Raw genomic sequence first — 18,786 nt, 5'->3', positions numbered from 1 at the left:
CACAGACATATATATCACCAACTACAATCCTGCTATTGATTACATTTTTTTTATTAATAATAGCATTCTACAGAGAAGAAATGACTCGGCAGATGAAAAAAATGTTGCAGGTTTAGAGGAAAAAAGAACTGAAACAAATGTCCCCTGGCTAGATGCATATCACAAACAGGACAGCTGTAATTTTATTCTGTTTCAGGAAATGTTTTATTGTTTGGGACTTGCTTTTGTTATAACTGACGTAGTGAAGTAAACATACCAGTTATTTTCTACTTTATCTCTATTTGTACATATAAAATATTTGATATAAAATATAAAAAATTAAATTTTTTTGTTAAAAATTAGCTCAGTTTTACAGGATTATCTATTTATGCTGCACTAAAGAAAGGGAAAACCCCTCTTTTAAACAGTAAACACAGTTACTGTCTATCTATCTATCTATCTATCTATCTATCTATCTATCTATCTATCTATCTATCTATCTATCTATCTACCTATCTATCTATCTATTAAACCTTCTTTGACTGTGCAACCCGTCTTTGGTACTGTCAGTGCCATGATATTAAAGATGAAAAGAATATGGCATACGCTTGAGTTGCCAAGAGAAATAAGTCAGATATGGTGGGCAGGAATATAAACACTCATCCTCACACAGAGAACAGAGGGCTAGGACAGGACCACAGAGGGACACCACCTGTCTGTAATGTTTTTTTTATTTACACTGCTCCCGGACTGACAGGAGTTCTCCAGTGTTGATATAGGTGTGCTCATTTTGCGATCATTGGCGAGGACAGACAGGGGGACTTGTGATCAGACAGATGGATGCACATAGCTCATCTTCTGGGTATACAGCACAGTCATGCTTCTGAATTCTCTGCCTGCTTTAAAAACAAGAACTTCAATATCTTAGAATGGTCCAGAGTTTAGACCTCATTCCAGTTGAACATCTGTTGTTCACCCAGCCAGACATAGCTAGCACAATGTAATCAAGAGGAATGGGTAATTGATAGAGCCAAGTGTGCAAGGCTAGGTAACACACCCAAAGACTCATAGCTGTAATTGTAGCCAACTATAGACAATATACTGAATCAGGGGATGAATATTTATGCAACCAAAAAATTGTGTATTTTAATTTCAAACCCAAATGAACTTTCAGTTTAAATCAGATAAATATATTCAAGGTTCAAACAATTGGTATGCAAAGCCTTACAGTTTACTCTTTATAGAAAGAAGCCACAGCCTGAATAGAAAAGCCTACCCCCTGTCAATATGCTGTAGGGAAGAACATTTGCTCTCTGTGTGAAAGCAGTGGTCCAATGTGCTACTGCTTTGCAATGAGCAAATCCCTTGATCCCCACTAATTGGAAAGCTCTAACTCTGGCTCAGAAGGAGGCGTGTTGGACACAGAGAGACCCCTGTTTCTACCAAATGAGCAAGGGTCCTTCTGTACAACATGCTTGTTTGGAACAGGCGTTTCTAAACAGGTTTTGGCTGCTTTCCACCTAAGAGTAACTGTACGATTTTGCACACCTTGTGTTCTGATGAACCTGTATTGTACAGTATTTAGCTGATTTAAATTGAAAGCTCAGTAGGTCTTTAATACATTTAAAAAAAAATGTTTGAACATGTGAGAGGTTAACTGCGTTGTGTAAATAAAATGGTAAATATCCTCTTTAAAATGTATATAATTACAATATATGAGAGATTAAGGTCACGGTGGGTGTCAATACTTATGCATACTATGCCAAATATTTGTAATTTTGTTCCAGCACTCCACATTCTTGTGTACTGCATAGACAGAAAGATCACTTTAATGTCCCCTTATTTTTATTTATCTTTACTTTTTCTTTCAGCTTTAAAGCTTTCTTGATCTCCTGCTTGCTAATTGCACAGAGGTGATGATGCTAATTCACCGCCCAATGAGCAGGCTGCAGTTGGAGCAGCAAATCTGGGAGCTTTACTGATGAACCAGGAAATAGATTTGTCACCCGTCTGTTTATGTACAATGGCAGAGGTGAAACGATAAACATAAAACCACTTCAACTGTGTATTTGTATTTGCCTGTTTCTCTTTTGGACTGCTTGGAATGCATTTGAAAGCATTTTGGTTTATCTGTTTAATAAGAGCAAATAATACCTGTTATTCATACCAGAGATTACCCCCCCAGTTTTTATCTTGGACTACAGAACAATTAGGGGTCTATTCACGAAGCTGCCGAGGGCAGCCGAGTGAATGACCGATCTGAAGTGAAGTGAGCCGAACACTGTTCAGAGGGACCGAGCAGAACAGGAAAAGAGTGAAAAAAAGTAAAAAAAGTAAATAGCAAACGATTGTGTGGAGCTAGCAGTGACAGCTAGCTCCGCCCAATAGTTTCCTATTGTCCGGCGGCTCTGCATCTTTCAAAAAAAAAAAGAAAAAAAACTCTCCCGGGCGCTCTGGGAGCCTCAAGCTCCCGGCCGCCCAGGAGAGAAGCACTGATCCGAAGCTAGCCGAAGGATCGGCCGAAGCTACGGCCAGATCCTTCGGCAGCTTCGTGAATAGACCCCTTAGTTTCATATTGTGGAGATGAGGACAGTGGGTGAGATTCAGTAGTTTAGCAATTCAGAGATTCAGTAGTTTAGCAAAAGACAACTGGACAGGGCTGACACAATTCAGTCCAAAGAAATGTATGTTCTCAGTCCAGAACAATAAATAAAGAGCTGAGTGCATTTCTGGTACATCGGCTGATATTTTTCCTGTACTTGGAGGGTTATAAAAGGCATAATACATAGGTATAAATGCATGTATTGCAAACATACACTGCATATATATTATTTTTTTTGCTCTGACATACAGCTCCACTTTTAAGCTGAGCTGGCTAGAACATTTTTGCAATCTTTCACTTTTTGTTTCATTTTTCAACTACAGCTTTCAGAGATTTTTTAAATCTTTTTAACATTACTGTCAAGGGGCTTTGGGGAAATATCAGACCCCGCTACTTCCCTTTTGAGAGTCCTCAATCTCCTTATCCTTGACAGCTACGACACTCACCAAATAGGGTGTTTCCTTTCTATTCACAGACTGAGGAGACAGAATGTTTACTATCTTTCCAGTTATGAATGAACAGGAAGCGATCTACAGAGCACTTTCTGTCCATTCATAAATTTACATCCGGTTGTGCCTCATTGGCAAAACATGAAGGGATATCTGGTCTTTCGGGAAACAACTCTTTTTCAATGATGTATTCAACAGAACTGTCAATAAATGTAATTGTGTCCTGTGGCAAAATGTGTACTCCACTGGCTTCAGAAGCTGGACTCAAAATGTATTTTTGTAGGTGTTTAGCCTAACTCCCCACCTGTCTCTGACATCAAATATTTTATATTTTTGTCCTCACATTCACATCTAGCGCTTTTTGATATGATAAAGAATTAATATTTGACTTGAACATTTCCACCACCATGCTTCACAATTGGCATGAGTTTTTTCTAGAATCCTGTTAGATATGACCAAACCATTTTATCTTTGATTCATCAGTCCATAGCACATTGTTCCAGACAGACTAGTCTTTGCTTGTGTGTCCAATGACAAACTATAATCTTGCACTAATCTTTTTGGACAGCAAAAGCTTTTTTCTTGCATCTCCTATGCAGGTTAAATTGGTGCACTCTCTTTTCGATTGTTGATGCATGTATTTTAACACCAACTGCTGCAAGCGCTACCTGCAAATCTCACATTTAAATTTTGGGGCTCTTGGGGACTTTTTTTTGCATCAAACCTTCAACTCTTGGGCTGAATTTGCTAGGCCGGCCAGTCCTTGACAAATGTGTACTCATTTAAAAACGATGCCACTTCAAGTTTATGTTCCTTACAGTGGAATAATTTAATTCAAATCATTTGATGATCTTTTTAAATCTCTCACCACACTATTGCCACCCTTTCTGAGGGCCTTAGAGAGCTCTTTTGATCTTGGCAGGGTGACACCGCATACATTAATATCAAATAGAACATTAGACCCTAAGTAGGGGTTGATTTACTAACCTTTTAAACACACCACGAACGTGTATACACCTCTGTAGTGTGTTCCCTCTCAGCATGATCTATGGGAGGAATCGAAACACATTTGTAGTGTGTACACACCCAGCAGGTGTGTTGTGCAAAGCCCTGCAATGAATTGCAAGGTAATGTGGTGTAAATGAGCTCTATGTTATGTTGCTTGCGTTGATGAATGTAGGAATGTAAATGCATGAGCTAACCATTTTTGTCTAAACTGTGAAGCAGCATTATATATGCATCATGTGCATGATTTTTCCATATATGGCATTAGTGGAAATATGCTTTTAGAGACTTTTTGGTTGATAAATACGTTTTGCTGTGTGAAAATCACACACACCTGGTGTGTGTGTTTAGGTTAGTACATCACCCCCTAAGTATCTGAGGTTTAAATAAGAAAGGTTCCAGCTGCATACTCCCTTAAGCTGACCATACACCTATAGATTATCTGCAGATTTTCTAAAGTAATTAAAACTGTTCAGCTAAAATAGTGGATATTTACCCGGATTATTCACAAAAGGGTGAAGAGTTTGCAGAAGGCAGGAGACATGGACAATCTATGCCAAAATAGCTGATTTTGAAAAATTCAGCTCACTTTCCAGTTCAGCTATGTTGTCCTAGGTCAGCAGTGGTGAGGCCAGGTCTGCATTACCGAAGGTACGTAGATCCAGCGGCAGCGGTGACATGCAGCACCAACCATTTACCACCACTTCAAATCCTTGAAATTAGAATTAGGTGTTCCAGATTAGGTACCAATAATTAGAACCTTCTTAAGGTGCCCACACACCTTGCGATAATCGTACGATAATCGCGGGAAATCCCACGATCGTACGATTATCGTAAGGTGTGTGGAAGGCGTGTGACCTCTACTACTGTAAGATCGCACAACTTTTATCTTAGGAACGTGTTCGAAAACCCGCCGAGCATCGTACGATGTTCAGCGGGTGTGTAGCATGTTCGTAAGATAAAAGCCGGACGGGCCGGTGTGCGCAAGCGCACAATGCCCGTTCGGCATTGCAGTCATCAGAAGCCCGCCCCTCAGGGGGGCGCGGCTTGCGATCATCGCAAGTACGATCTGCCTGTCAATGATAGGCAGATCGTACATTTTTAAAATTACCTTACAACCATCGCAAGACAAAAGTCTTGCAATGGTTGTAAGGTGTGTGCCCAGCCTCAGGCTGGCCACATTATAGATTATCTGCAGATTTTCTGTGGTTGGATGGAAAAAGTGCAACAGATTCCTCCATCTATGTTAAACTGTGTGGATGGAGGAATCTCCTGCTGGGCCAAGCTTCAGTATCTTGCTAGTCGGTAAATGAAGGGGTGTACTTACTTTTTCTGTGTGATAAATCTGCATTTTTCGTTAATTTAGATCATTAGAATAAATACATAATGTAAATTTTATGTTTAATTTTTTTTTTAAGCATATCACCTTTATTTTTAGGCGCTGTTTGAATGAAAATTTACAGGGTTATTCACAAAAGGGTGAAGAGTTTGGAGAAGGCAGGAGAAGTCAACAATCTAGGACAACATAGCTGAACTGGAAAGTGAGCTGAATTGGAGAATTTGTCCAAATCAGCTACTTTTACTAGATTGTTCACTTCTCCTGCCTTAATGTTTGTCTGTTCAAATATGTGGAAAGAATAAACAAATGCCTTGGAGTGTACTTGTGTACTTACTTTTCATGTGACTCTATACTTTAAGTAAAAAAAAGAAAAAGAAACAACACTTCTTAAACCTTGTTGTTTAAAGAAGAACTCCAGGAAAACTTTTTCATATCCTTTGCAGTGGGGCTACCCCCACACTGCAAAGGTTAGGTGCTCCTTTCTAGGAAAAAAAAATAACAAAAATATACTCACCCGAAGCTCCGAGCTGGCCAGCTGTCACAGCACTCCCACAAGCCTTCCTCCTCCTCCCTGCAGCATTGGAATCTACCTCAGGGTCCTCAAGTCTATACACTGTGTATTGGACGTGATGATTTATGGGATACCGGTCTAAGAAGACCCCTGCTTGGAGCTTCAGATGAGTATAACTATTTTTCTTTTATTACCCAGACACAAACGACCACTTAACCTTTGCAGTGCAGCCATAGCCCCACTGCAAGGGTTAATAAAAACATTCCCTGGAGTTCTTCTTTAAAGAAAGAAGCATAGTGTATGAATGGCATATCGAAATTAGGGCAGGAGAAACGTTCTACATTTCATTCCAATTAGCTAGTTGCAACCACTACATTCTTGCTTCTGATATTTAATTCATCTTGCTTATATGCTAGATGATGGTAGTAAGTAATTGAGTGCCAAGCTTTTTTGGGAGAGGAGGCACTGAAACTACTTTGTAAATGAAGTAGAATCCATCCACACTTGCCAGCCTGGAGCTAATGTTAGCCCTCACATAGTTCAGGATCTACTTATTTCTGCAATGTCAATATCCTCCTGTAGCTGGTGACGCATCATTTCATTGTGGAAGTCAAATGGGCCTTGTCAAACCGACAAGTGGGCAGCTTTTGGGATTTTTTAGAGTAAATCAAAGTGTTTTCCATTGTCCTCCACACTGAGGTGATGCAGTAATCTTCAGAATAATGAAAACTTTGCACATTGCTTTTTTATTTGAACACAGAAATCACAAAAACCAAAAGCTGCTATCTATGCATAACCATAGGGCTATAGGAAATTTAAAAGTATCTGAAGCCAAAGAAATAGATATACAATCTGATGTACTAACCACCTACAATTTCATAGTTTTACCTCCTATCTCCGGGTAAAGGAGTGCATGGGGTCTAAATATGACTGTGCAGCCCAATTGGCAACAGAGTTACAGCTAGCACAATCAGCTCCCAGTAATTGATATAGACTTGCTGAGACACCCCCCACCACATGCATGTCTGCAATACACGTCTGTGTGAGGACACTTTTTCTAAGGGGTATGGCTGTTAATATGCCATCACAGGCCACTGAAGTAAAAGGGCAAGAAGCAGAATCTTTACTGAGAAAGAAAATATATTTTGCTGACTGATTTTTGCTTAGAAATGTGTTAAAGCCCAATGGAAGCTTCCCTAATTGGTAATGTAAAGTATTAGGCTGCATATAGAGCAACAATCATACTCTCTTTTCTGTGTAATTTTACATACTAAGTGCTGTGGAAAGGTTGAAATACCCCGTGCTAGCAGCATGCTAGAGAGTCGGACCGCTGTTCCCACAGACAAGAGGTGGACTTGATCTCCAGCGGTCTGACACTCTCCCCTAGGCACTGCTTTAATTAACAGTGCTCCAGCACATGCACTGTTGAATGAAGTGTGCAGGGGGAGAGTCAGACTGCTGGTGTCCCAGGCTGCTCCTTGTGTTAGAGCAGTAGTCAAACTTTCCAGTGTATTGCTAGCTCCCCGTTTTTTGCACACATGTTATAATACCCATTTCAGGCCTGAAAATTACTTCAAACCCCCAAACATTATATATTTTAACAAAGCCAGGAAAGCCAGGACCCTGGAAAATAAAATGGTGAAAGTTGCAAATTTTTATGTTGCACGATATTAGCACAACTCTTTATCCAACCAAAACAATGCACTTAAGTACATTTTAATGCCCCAAAACACAATATAATACCATTTTATAACAGATGAGGTTACGATGAGTAAATAGATACCCAACATGCCCAGGTTACAAATTGTGTATGTCTGTGAAACGGTGACAAAATTCAGTACCCCAAAAAGTCAACTTTACCGGCCCATGGATCTGGCGGCAGCTGAGCCGACAGCCAGCTGAGAATATTTGTGGTATTGAGAGTATAATCTAACAAATATTTGGATGTGTACAATAATACTCATACATGATAAAGCATGATACATCTTGATGTGTACAGGATGATTAATAATACATATGACCATGTTTTGTTTCGTTTTTATTAAGTATTGATTGTATGGAATCATATTTATTTGTAATAGTAAAGATCAATTGGTTTTATATAATATGGCATTTTGTGTGGGTTATTACCTAAAAAGTCAGATCTGAGTTTTTTGAGATTTGGTTATTAAATATTTTATGAATCAAATTAGTCGCTGCAAATTGCCTCACAGAGATTTATTGCAAAGACTAAATTATTTTGATAAAATAACAGCTAATGGTACTGCTGTGCTCTCTGCACAGTGTTTGGCTATCCACAATAACGCTATACCTATATTATAAAACTTACCTCTAGCAGATAATTCCCAAGGATCTCTTTAGGCACTAACCACTTCTTTGTGAGGTGGTGTCTTTTAACTATAACTTTAGGTAACCAACCTATGCACATACCTCCCTATATAACGCATTTAGATGAATCAGGCTGTGCACTATGTGCGTGGTACAGTATGATCATGCAAGTTAAACTGGCTCCATATTAAACTATTGTTGATTTGTATTGATAATGTCAGCCATGTCATACATCTGAATTGAAAAACAAGATTTAAAAAAAAAAAAACCCTTGCAGTGGGGCTACCCCAACATCTTTAATTTACTTTCTATTTTATGTAAAAGTAGGTCAGGCTTTTCAATCATAATTATTGTTTCTGAAGTAATCATATTACCTTAATATATGATTTTCTTTCTAATTATGACTCAGATGAAAGCTATGCAGTTATAAAATATAGAAGTATGATAAAATGTACAATCAATCATCACCACATGTTGAATATCACACACAATGGGCCACAATGTTACTAAAGGTAGACATGGCATGATCATCTTCCACATTTGGACAAGTAGGCTACGTTCACACTAGGTGTGAATGTGCGTTTAAGGATTCCTGCAGCAGGAACCTACCAATTCCTGTGACAGGAGTCCCAAATATGCCACTTTAAAGCAGCCTATGTCACCCGTTCAAGTTAATGATCCGGCGACAGTGGCCACATTTGAAAGCAGCAGTCTGCTGCTACGCTGAATGTAGTTGTATGTGATACGAATACATGCGGTTAGGAAAAGATGACTATCCTTGCACACACGATCGGTGCATCCAGGGACACTGATCCTGCACCTGCACTTTTTGTTTTTTAAAGGCAGAACACCCTGGCACACATGTACTAAAGGACTTTAAAGTCTTCACTCAAAAAACTGAGAACATTCACTTCAAATATCCAGTCATGTGAAATGCATCTGCACATGATTGGGTGTTCAGAGTGAACAGGAAATACCTTTTACATGACTCAATTGTTGGAGTGACTATTCACACAATTTCTTGAGTGAAGATACTCGATTCTCTTAGTAAATGTGCATTTTGGTGCAGCTTTGAGCTAGCACCTACTGTGCTATATGTGGTGATGCAATTCTAAATGAATGGTGCTACAATTCACCCAAAAGAGTGCTGTGTGTTACTATGCAATGCTATAACATACAGTAAATGTGAAGCCAGCCGTAGTCATTTTTCTGCATCTTTAGCACATCTATACAATGGAAAATCTCTATTCAGATGAATATTTCTCCATCCCTTTGAATAAGGCATAATTTCAATAGCACATAGCAAGTTTAAATTGCATAAAAATACATAAAGGCATGCAGCAGTGGACACTGGACAGTGAATATGTACATCTTGCATGAACATGGGTCTGGATGGTGGATACACTAACTATGCATTCGGTAATTCAGAAACATATGTGTAAAATTGAATCCAGAAGTCTTATTATCTGATTGTTACAAGTTTATATGTTTGGAAATCAATGCAACAAGTTGGATAGTCAGTGTGAGTTCAGGACATAAACACTAAAATTGTGCACATTTATAGATAAATAGTCATTGTGGTTTCTTGTTCTCAGCCACGTAGGTTGTTAGAAAAGTCATTAAAACCTTTTATTTAATTGCTTTCTTGCATTGTCTTTATAATTGTTATTCAGGATATTTTGAACTGCTGCTGCCATTCACACACATAAAAACACAGTTTCCAAGGGAACAAGAGCTAATAGTGAAATAAAAACAGAGGGACACAAAATCTTAGATTAGATAGTACTGGATAAGCATTTCATACAAGACAATTTGGAATATTTATTTAATCATTTTTAGTAAAAAGAATACCATATTCATGTGGTAAAATATTATTGAAATACTAAAGGAGGAAACCACAAAGTAAATTTTTCAATACATACTATAATGTACTCATTAACCACTTGCTGCTGAGGGGGGTGTTAAACCACCTTCCTGTCCAGGCCATTTTCAGTATTCAGCCCTGCGGTATTTTGACTGACATTTATTAAATGACAGCTAAAGGCAGAAGTGATATAATACACATCCGCTTTGGCTTTTAGAGAGAGAGGAGAAGAGATCAGCAGTGGGGAAATGATGATTTCTCCTCCATTCTCAGTGCTAGTAGCCGCTGTGCCGGTCCTGGGCCCACAGAGGGGACAGCAGAGCCCGGGATAACCGGCAGCGGCAGCAGAGGGAGGGTGGAGGGCGCACTGTGCGCTGTCATACAAGCGATTAGCCGGCTGTGGATCCGGCTGAACGCTTGTATGTAACAGCCGGTAATGGCTGTTTACATTACCGGCAGGATTCTGCAGAAAAAAAATCACGTACATATACGTCCACCTGCCAGGAAGCATCCACCGTCTGCCTGTGTTTTGACACTGGGCGGACGGCAAGCAGTTGGATGAAAAAGTATCGGTAATTGGTATCGGCAAGTACATGCGGGGATGTACTTGTACTTGTACTTGGTCCTGAAAAAGTGGAATCGGGACATCCCTAACCCTGTGATTTAGCCTCTAATTACACCAGTCTTTTAGAATGCGTTCCAAAGTTCACACCATGATCTTCTGCCTCTCTGAACCTACAAAAGTTTATTTTTGGGAAAATAATGATGGAGAAACCATGTGATTAGTGCAGGCTTTTGAAAGAAATTCTAAAGTCTACAAAATTTAAAACTTTACTTTGAACATGATTGTTTAAATCTTTCACTGTCAGATAAACATGATGAGATCACCTGATTCTAAAAAATTCTCAGCTTGCTTGGGTCTTTTGCATGGGATATGGTAAATGTAACAAAACAGCAAGCCTTTTTCCTTTGATGTTCACCAAAGCGTGTCCTGACTGATCATTACGTTCTGCCCACATACAAAAAGCCACAGGGGCACAAGAGACATATTACAAAGGAAATATTAATGTTCCTGATTTTATAGGACCAGCTGGCAGAATCTTGAAACAGTTTTGCCAATGATTGATGTGAGTACAGGGCAGTACATTTTCTTTTCTTTCCTACACTGATAAGTTCCTGTTAGAGATACTGAAGAAATTATACTGCATACTAATATGAAGACTACAAGGTCCCTAAATATTTGTAGTCTCTGGTACTCCAACAAGAATGGGAGAAATTATCTACTATACATGTAAGATTAATTTTGTTCCAAATTTAAATTTGGATGAATTTCGGCATATATTTGAACATTCAGATTCACCCGAATTTCAGAATGAAAGAAATAATGAATCCAAACTTTTGATAACAACAATTTCGGATGCATCCAAAATTTTTTTTCCAAATGTAATTCTGAATGACGCTGTGTTGTTAAACGTTACAATAAATAGATTTAAAAAACAGCGTTGAGTCCCCTCCCCAATTCCTACCAGACCCTTCAGGTCTAGTAGGAATTTTAGGGTGGACCTCAACGCCAAAAAAAAAAAAAGCCTGGAGGGACCCATTGTTTCTGTGGACTATCCAAAGTTTTTTTTTTATAAAGTAAACATGTCACTTTTTTTTAATGTCACTTTTCTGCAACAAATTTTCATTTATAAATATTGTTTAACCCATTCAAAATTAAAGAAAATTTGGGATTCGGATGAATCCAAAAAAAGCCAAAGGGGCACAAGGGATATATTGCAAAGAAAGCGTAATACATATTATCGCCCCTGATTTCATAGGAACAGCTGGAAGAATCTCAAAAGTCAATTTGTTTCTACTAAAACAAATTGACTTTCGGACCCGAATCCTGAAAAACGAAATAACGAAAATGAAACAAACCAACATTAATTTTTTGCTGGCTTACATGTCTATTTTCTATGTTCTCATCTGTGCCTGTAAAGCCTTCTGAGGAGGACTTTCAGCACCTTAAGAAAACTCTTATATGATCACATTTATGATATTCAAACTTGAATCTCCCATAGCAAGACATTTTAATATTAAACATAAGAGATTTAAATTTTTTTAAATGTTGTGTCATCCCGTGGGTGTATAAAAATCTCTGGGTGGGTGGGAGGTTGTTTTACAGAGGGAAATACAATGGATTTGGGATTTATTGTTAGTAATTTATTCTGAATTAAAATATTTAGTACATAACTGCAAGTGCATTGTACAATTCAGAACATTTATTTTGACTTGTATGTGTGAAAAAGTTCTATATATCAATATCCATGGGTGCCCAGCATGAGAGGCCTGGCCAGCATCCATGTCCCCTGCACTCTTTTAAGTACCCAAGCAGGACATTACCTCTGATGCAGCTGGTTGAGACTGGTGAAACCAGTCAGGTGCAGGTCTTTATTTTATATAGATTGTAAGCCCTCACGGGCAGGGCCCTCCTTACCATCTTGTCTTGAATTGTATTGTAATTGTAATGTCTTACTAATATTGTAAAGTGTTGCGCAAACTGTTGGTGCTATATAAATCCTGTATAATAATAATAATAATAATAATAATATGCATCCAGAACTCTTTGGCATGAATAATTATTTATGTACTTTTTTCATGTCACTTTGAGTTTGCATTGACACTATTGAATATTAGCTGACGTCTTTTGAATACCAGTTTATACACATTTGCTTTTCTATGTGTTGCAAATAGATCACTGGTTTGAAGATATGCAAAAGACTGAATCTTGAGTTATTAGCTTGGACACTAGCTGAGGTGAGTATATCTTATTATATCCAGGTGGAAAATGTACACAGAGTTTTGCCACAAGAGATTTAATGTGCCTTTACATTGATGTAAAATATACATCTTACTTATATATGGATTGAACTGTTCAAAGAATGTAACAGCTAAAAGACAAATTTAGAGCAGCTACCACATAGTATGACTGCAATATCCAGAAGGATGAGTATACTTTTGCTTGTGGGAATATTGACATATATTGTGGACCAGCTGTATGATTGTGACATATGTGAGAGATAATAATTGGTAGGTATCTATACAATACGGATTATAGAGTAGGACAGAAATATCATTGCACATGAAAATCCATTGATACATAATATGGAAACTGTATCGTGAGCTTTTTTACATTGCGTTGTGGAATACAACGGCTTTTATTGTGGCACCTCCAAATGAATGTGGAGCTTTTTCCAATGAATTTTGAAACCTGTATATATTTTATTTTTTCCGAGAATGAGTAAACAGGGCTACTATATACTCCCTACTCATTCATGTAGGATGACCAGATGTGGGGGCCCCCTTTTCTTGAAGGGGCATTCCAGATTCCGTTAATCCCCCCCCACTTGGGGTTAAGATGTGGGGATAAGGCCCTGGGGATGTGGAACCATCCCCACGTTGAGGAAATGTGGCCTGGTATGATTAAGGAGGGGGTTCATGCTTGCTGCCCCTTGCTTTTCTGTCCAGCCAGGATACACATCCAGATAAGGAACTGATATGTATTTTGAGGGGACCCCATTTATTTATTTGTTCCATTAGGTTCCCATCAACATCAATACATTTCTTCTAATAGTACATGTATAATGCTGTATTTCAACCATATTTTGTGCACCAAATGGCAGTGTCTTTGTTTACTATCTAATGGATATATAGCTTCAGTGCTATATGCCTTTAGATTTTACATGTATTGCATTTAGGGAAATGTGGAGGGGAGGTTTTTATAGGATATACCATCGCCTTTTTATTTGTGCTCTTTGTATGATAACATTTGGATATAAGATAAGTGGGAAGTTTCTGGTATGTTTTATGTGAATTTAAATTAATTAAACGTATTGTAAAAAGTGAATGCTTCATTTTTGTCTGTTGAGTCTCATTTACCAAATTCCGTTTGCAAAGAAATCTGCACTTTGCAGGGAACGTTTTCCCTTAGCTTAATGAATGAGGTCTTCGGTCACCCAATCATGTGCTAACAAAAATATATATTTTTTAACATTTTCCTTACGCATGTTTGGGTATTTTTTGCAAAATGAACATTTACTAAGCTAAGGGGAAACTTCCCCTGCAAAGTGCAAATTCCCTTACAACGTGAACAGCCGTATTACCTTTAGTAAATCAACCCCTCAGAACCAGGGAAGTTTTTTTTTGTGTGTTCAAAAAGTTTTTTTTTTTTTAAGTTTACTAAGTTCCAACATGGAAAATGGGCAATAACAAATACAAGGAATAACAGAATCACCAAAGGTCTCTGGGAGATTTTTCAAACTGTGTGCAGACTATATAAGATACAGAATGAGCAACGTCAACAGTGAGTTTGACAGCACAGTACCCAAGGGAAGTTGAAGAAAAAAGTATCAGAGAGACAGGTAACACAGAGAGGAAAAATAGAAACTAAGAGAGAAAATAGAGTAAAGAGAACAGAGGGCTAAAGCAAGAAAGACAGTGCACTCCACGATATCCTTAGCCCTGGCAATAGGTAACATACCAGACTACTTCCCAGGCAACATTCAAAAGATAGAGCCAGGTCCCCATAGCTTCTAAAACTTGAACATCATGTTAAACAAATGTGTCGTCAGTTTTTCATTAGTAAACGCCCAGTGGACTCTAGTTTTTACTTTGGCAATTAAAAGGGTATCATTAAGCCATGCTTTTGCAATGATGCGTTTAGCTGCTGTGATCACATGGAGCATGAGCTAAAATTACGAGGAAGAGAGTCTGCGTGGCTTGGCAGCAGGGGTGTGCGGTCAAGGGAGGCAGGTGAGGCAGAGCCTCACCTAGTCTTATTGAGGAAAATGCTGTCAGCTGCATGTCTGAAGCTGACAGCTCTTTCTCCATTCAGACCGGCTTGTAACAGGTTACAGAGCAAAAGCCTCCCCGCTGTGTAACCAGTCATTGATGGGAGCGCTGCCTGTTAATTACAGGCAGTGCTACATCCGGCTTTTGACAGGCAGTTAGGTTACACAGCAGCGGGCTTCCCCACTGCTTGTGTAACCTAACATAGTGAGGCAAGAGCTATCAAAGCCTCTACTCTTTGTTAGAGGCGTGAGCTCTGTGGATGGTTTGGACCAATGGCAAAGCGCCATTGGTCCAAGCTGTCCAATAAAAAAAGAACAAAAACCCCACTGAGGCCATCAATCTCGATGCCTCAGCAGTGACAAGCAAGTTAGGGACAGGGAAGCTCCTCCATGTCTCCTCCCTCACACTAGCAGGGGTGTAGTCGGGATGGGGTGGGGCTTCGACTGGATATGGGCGGGGCTGCAGCGTACTGGGGGCAGGGCTGGGGAATGCTTCACCAAGATTGGTTATTATGGGGTACATGAGTGCCCACTAATACTGCAAATATTCTGTAAACTTTAGAGTTTAGATTCAAATTTTCATACAATGAGTCATATCCACCACTCATGCAGAGAAACACCTTTGTCTGAGCATCCTCGAAAACATCTAACACTGTATCCTGGGCCAAAGTGCTCGAAACGGCTCTGAACCATATGCCATCAAAAGAATACTTTGTAGTTGGCCACCAGGGCTAAAGCACTCCTGGAACTAGACTTCGTGTCATTATAGATGGAAGAACCCAGAACGCTTCTTGCCAATGATCCATATAAGCATGGTGTGCGGTACATGTCTCAGTGAGGAGAAGACCATATATAAAGGGGATCAATCCAGGTGAGTGAGGGTCATTTTTACATATCTGTTGAAAGGGGGTTAACCGCAGAGTGTCTGGCAAGACTCGAATCAATGAATTAATGAAATGCTGTACATGTAAGCTCAGAAGCAGGTAGATTTTACCTAGATTGGAGTTCAAAGAAGGATTTAACACCATCTTTACACATTAATGTTTGGAAACAAATTATCTTTTTGGCTAGCGACTGTTGAAACACCCCAGGGGCCTCCATCACTGGGGGTGGGGGGTGGGGGGGAAAGAGCGATGGTGAAGAAAGGCAAGCAGAGGAAAATGGGGTAAAAGAAAGCCCTCTGAATTTTTAAAGTATCCCCATAGCTTGAGAGAGCAATGTGGTGGTGGTGGTGGTGGTGGTGCTGGAAATATACTGCTGACTTTTATTGTAATGTATTGCTGGGACTTGTAGTCCCACATAGCTGGTGGTATTTTGCATTGCTGTATGATGATTATACAGCACTGCAGAATAGCACCAGCTATGTACGACTACAAGTCCGTGCAATGCATTATGGCGGGGGGGGTGTTGGTGGAATACTGCATAGCTGACTTTTATTATAATGTACTGCTGGGACTTGTAGTCCCACATGGCTGGTGGTATTCTGTATTGCTGTATGATGATTATAGCAATGCAGAATAGTTCCAACTATGCAGGACTACAAGTCCCAGCAATGCATTATATTTTTAAGTAGGGATACACCAGTGCCAATACTGGACATTTTCACAAGTACTCAGACTCGTGAAAATGCCCCGATACTAAACGCAGATACTGGTGTTCTGTTGAGAATGCCGACGTAGTCGAATTTGCCAACCTCAGCATCTGCTCTTGCGCACAGACCAGTATTATCGAGGAAACAGGGATTTATTCACAAAGTATTTCGTTTAAATTGTTAATTGTGACCATTCATAATATTCCATCCGTCATTCACTGCCATGGACGGTATATTATTAACGGTCACAATTAACCATTACAAACAAATACTTTGTAAATAAATCCTGGTTTCCTCGTTAATCCCGTCTGTACATAAACACAGATACTGGGTCGGCGTTCTCGACAGAACACTGGCACTAAAATTTTAAACAAGCGGCTGCCTGAGGTCCCGCCTGAGGTCTTTCTTGGGACCTCGGCAGCCTTCCTGTTAGCCATGCGGTGCCATGGCGGTGGGGGGGGCCCTTCATGGTTTCTCGCACAGGGGCCCTGAAGGATCTAGTTACGCCTCTGGGTGCATGTATACTCATCACTTTGTTTTAGAAATAGACAACAGTTTTGCAGAAACATACAGACCTTGTTATCATATAATATCAATAGAAGAATATGAGATCTAATGTATACTGATATTAAAAAAAAAGGATAATTTGATTTATATAACCTCAAATTAGATGAACTGAATATGACTGATTTGGGACCTATGTTTTTGGGAGACATATACATTTTGCCAGGGCTTCCATATACTGCTAAATGAAACAAGTAATGTGCTCTCATAGTTTACCTCCATCTAAACATGCTAGTTATTCTAATTTCTCTAGACTTCAGTAGTTTCAGAGCAACTGATCTAAGACTGGAACAAGCATGCAGCAAGCACATCTGGAACCTCTAGTGGTATACTTGTTCGAAGTCTTTAAATCAGGAAATATTAAAACCATCACATCAGCATGCCATCCTGGCAGCTAGTCCATATTTAATTAGATGGGGTAGATGTGGAGGACCGACCATGCTAGCCGGAACTGCAATTCAATGACAGCAATGTAAGATAATCAGCCCTAAACTGAAACTCTAGGTCAGAATTGCGAAGCTGCATTATCAAAAAAGCAGCAGTGTGAATAAACCAGCTGAAGTGAAGTGAGCTGAACGCTGTTTGGCTATTCACTTCAGCCGTACATCGCCTAAAATCAGCCATACATTGGCTGCCTTTGGTCAGCCGAACATGCTCTGCATGTTCGGCTGAGCCGAAGTGCGAAGGAGTTTGACTCCAACATCTGAAACGGCTGAGCCAGAGCTCAGGCAGCTCGCTCGTTGCTGTTCGCCCTCATAGGGGCCAAACGGCAGTGAGCTAATAGCCGAATGCCGCTGAGCACCATCCGGCTCAGCTATTCTGCTAGCTACCTTCGAGGTAGCGAACAGAATAGAAAAAAACGTAAATTAATATTTTCAAAAATGCTGGAAAATTATTTTAATAAAAAAAAAAATAGGAAAATTTAAATAAAGTTAAGAAAATAATATAACTTTTTTAAAGAAAATAAAAATAAAATAAATAATAATTAAAAAATGACACACGCCGACCCGACCGCATGCGACAAACTCCCACCGCATAATGTCAAATCTGACAGATGTCGGCAAAATATAAACAAGCTTATGGAGCTAGCGGTGACGTCACAGCTAGCTCCGCCCAACTGATTACTATTGGCTGGCACCAACTGATTACTATTGGCTGGAGTCTTCTAGCAGGTCCCGGGTAAAAAAAAAAAAACTGGGAGGAGCTGGCCCCTGATGTCACAGCCGGATCTGCCTAGTTGTTATAGTTTAATGACAGATCAGTGTCTGGTCATTTGGGGACGCTGATCTGTCATTACAACTGGGTGGAGCAAGATCATGGCTGGCTTCGCTCAGCTGTCATTTGCGTGAAGAACGGTCGGCCCGTCGGCCGACCTTTTTCCACATTTCAGGTGTCACCACGGCTCAGACAAGCCGAAGCATATGGGTTTTGCTCGGCTGCTGTACTGGCTGTTTTGAACCGGAGGGCTCAGGCAGTCAAACTGAGCCGAAGGATCAGCCAAAGTTATGGCTGGATCCTTCGGTTCTATAGTGAATAAGCCTCGTAGAAACAGAATGGAAATACTGCATTATATGATAGTGAAATTATTACTACCGTGTTTCCCCGAAAGTAAGACATCCCCCGAAAATAAGACCTAGCGCTATCTTCGGGGATGTCTGTAATATAAGACCTACCCCGAAAATAAGACCTAGTTCGGGGTAGGTCTTATATTACAGACATCCC

This window comes from Nanorana parkeri, unplaced genomic scaffold, assembly GCF_000935625.1.
Source record: "Nanorana parkeri isolate BGI_ZX_2015 unplaced genomic scaffold, ASM93562v1 scaffold402, whole genome shotgun sequence".
Taxonomy (NCBI): Eukaryota; Metazoa; Chordata; class Amphibia; order Anura; family Dicroglossidae; genus Nanorana; species Nanorana parkeri.
The sequence above is the reverse complement of the archived record's forward strand: the minus strand, read 5'-3'. Positions refer to the sequence as shown.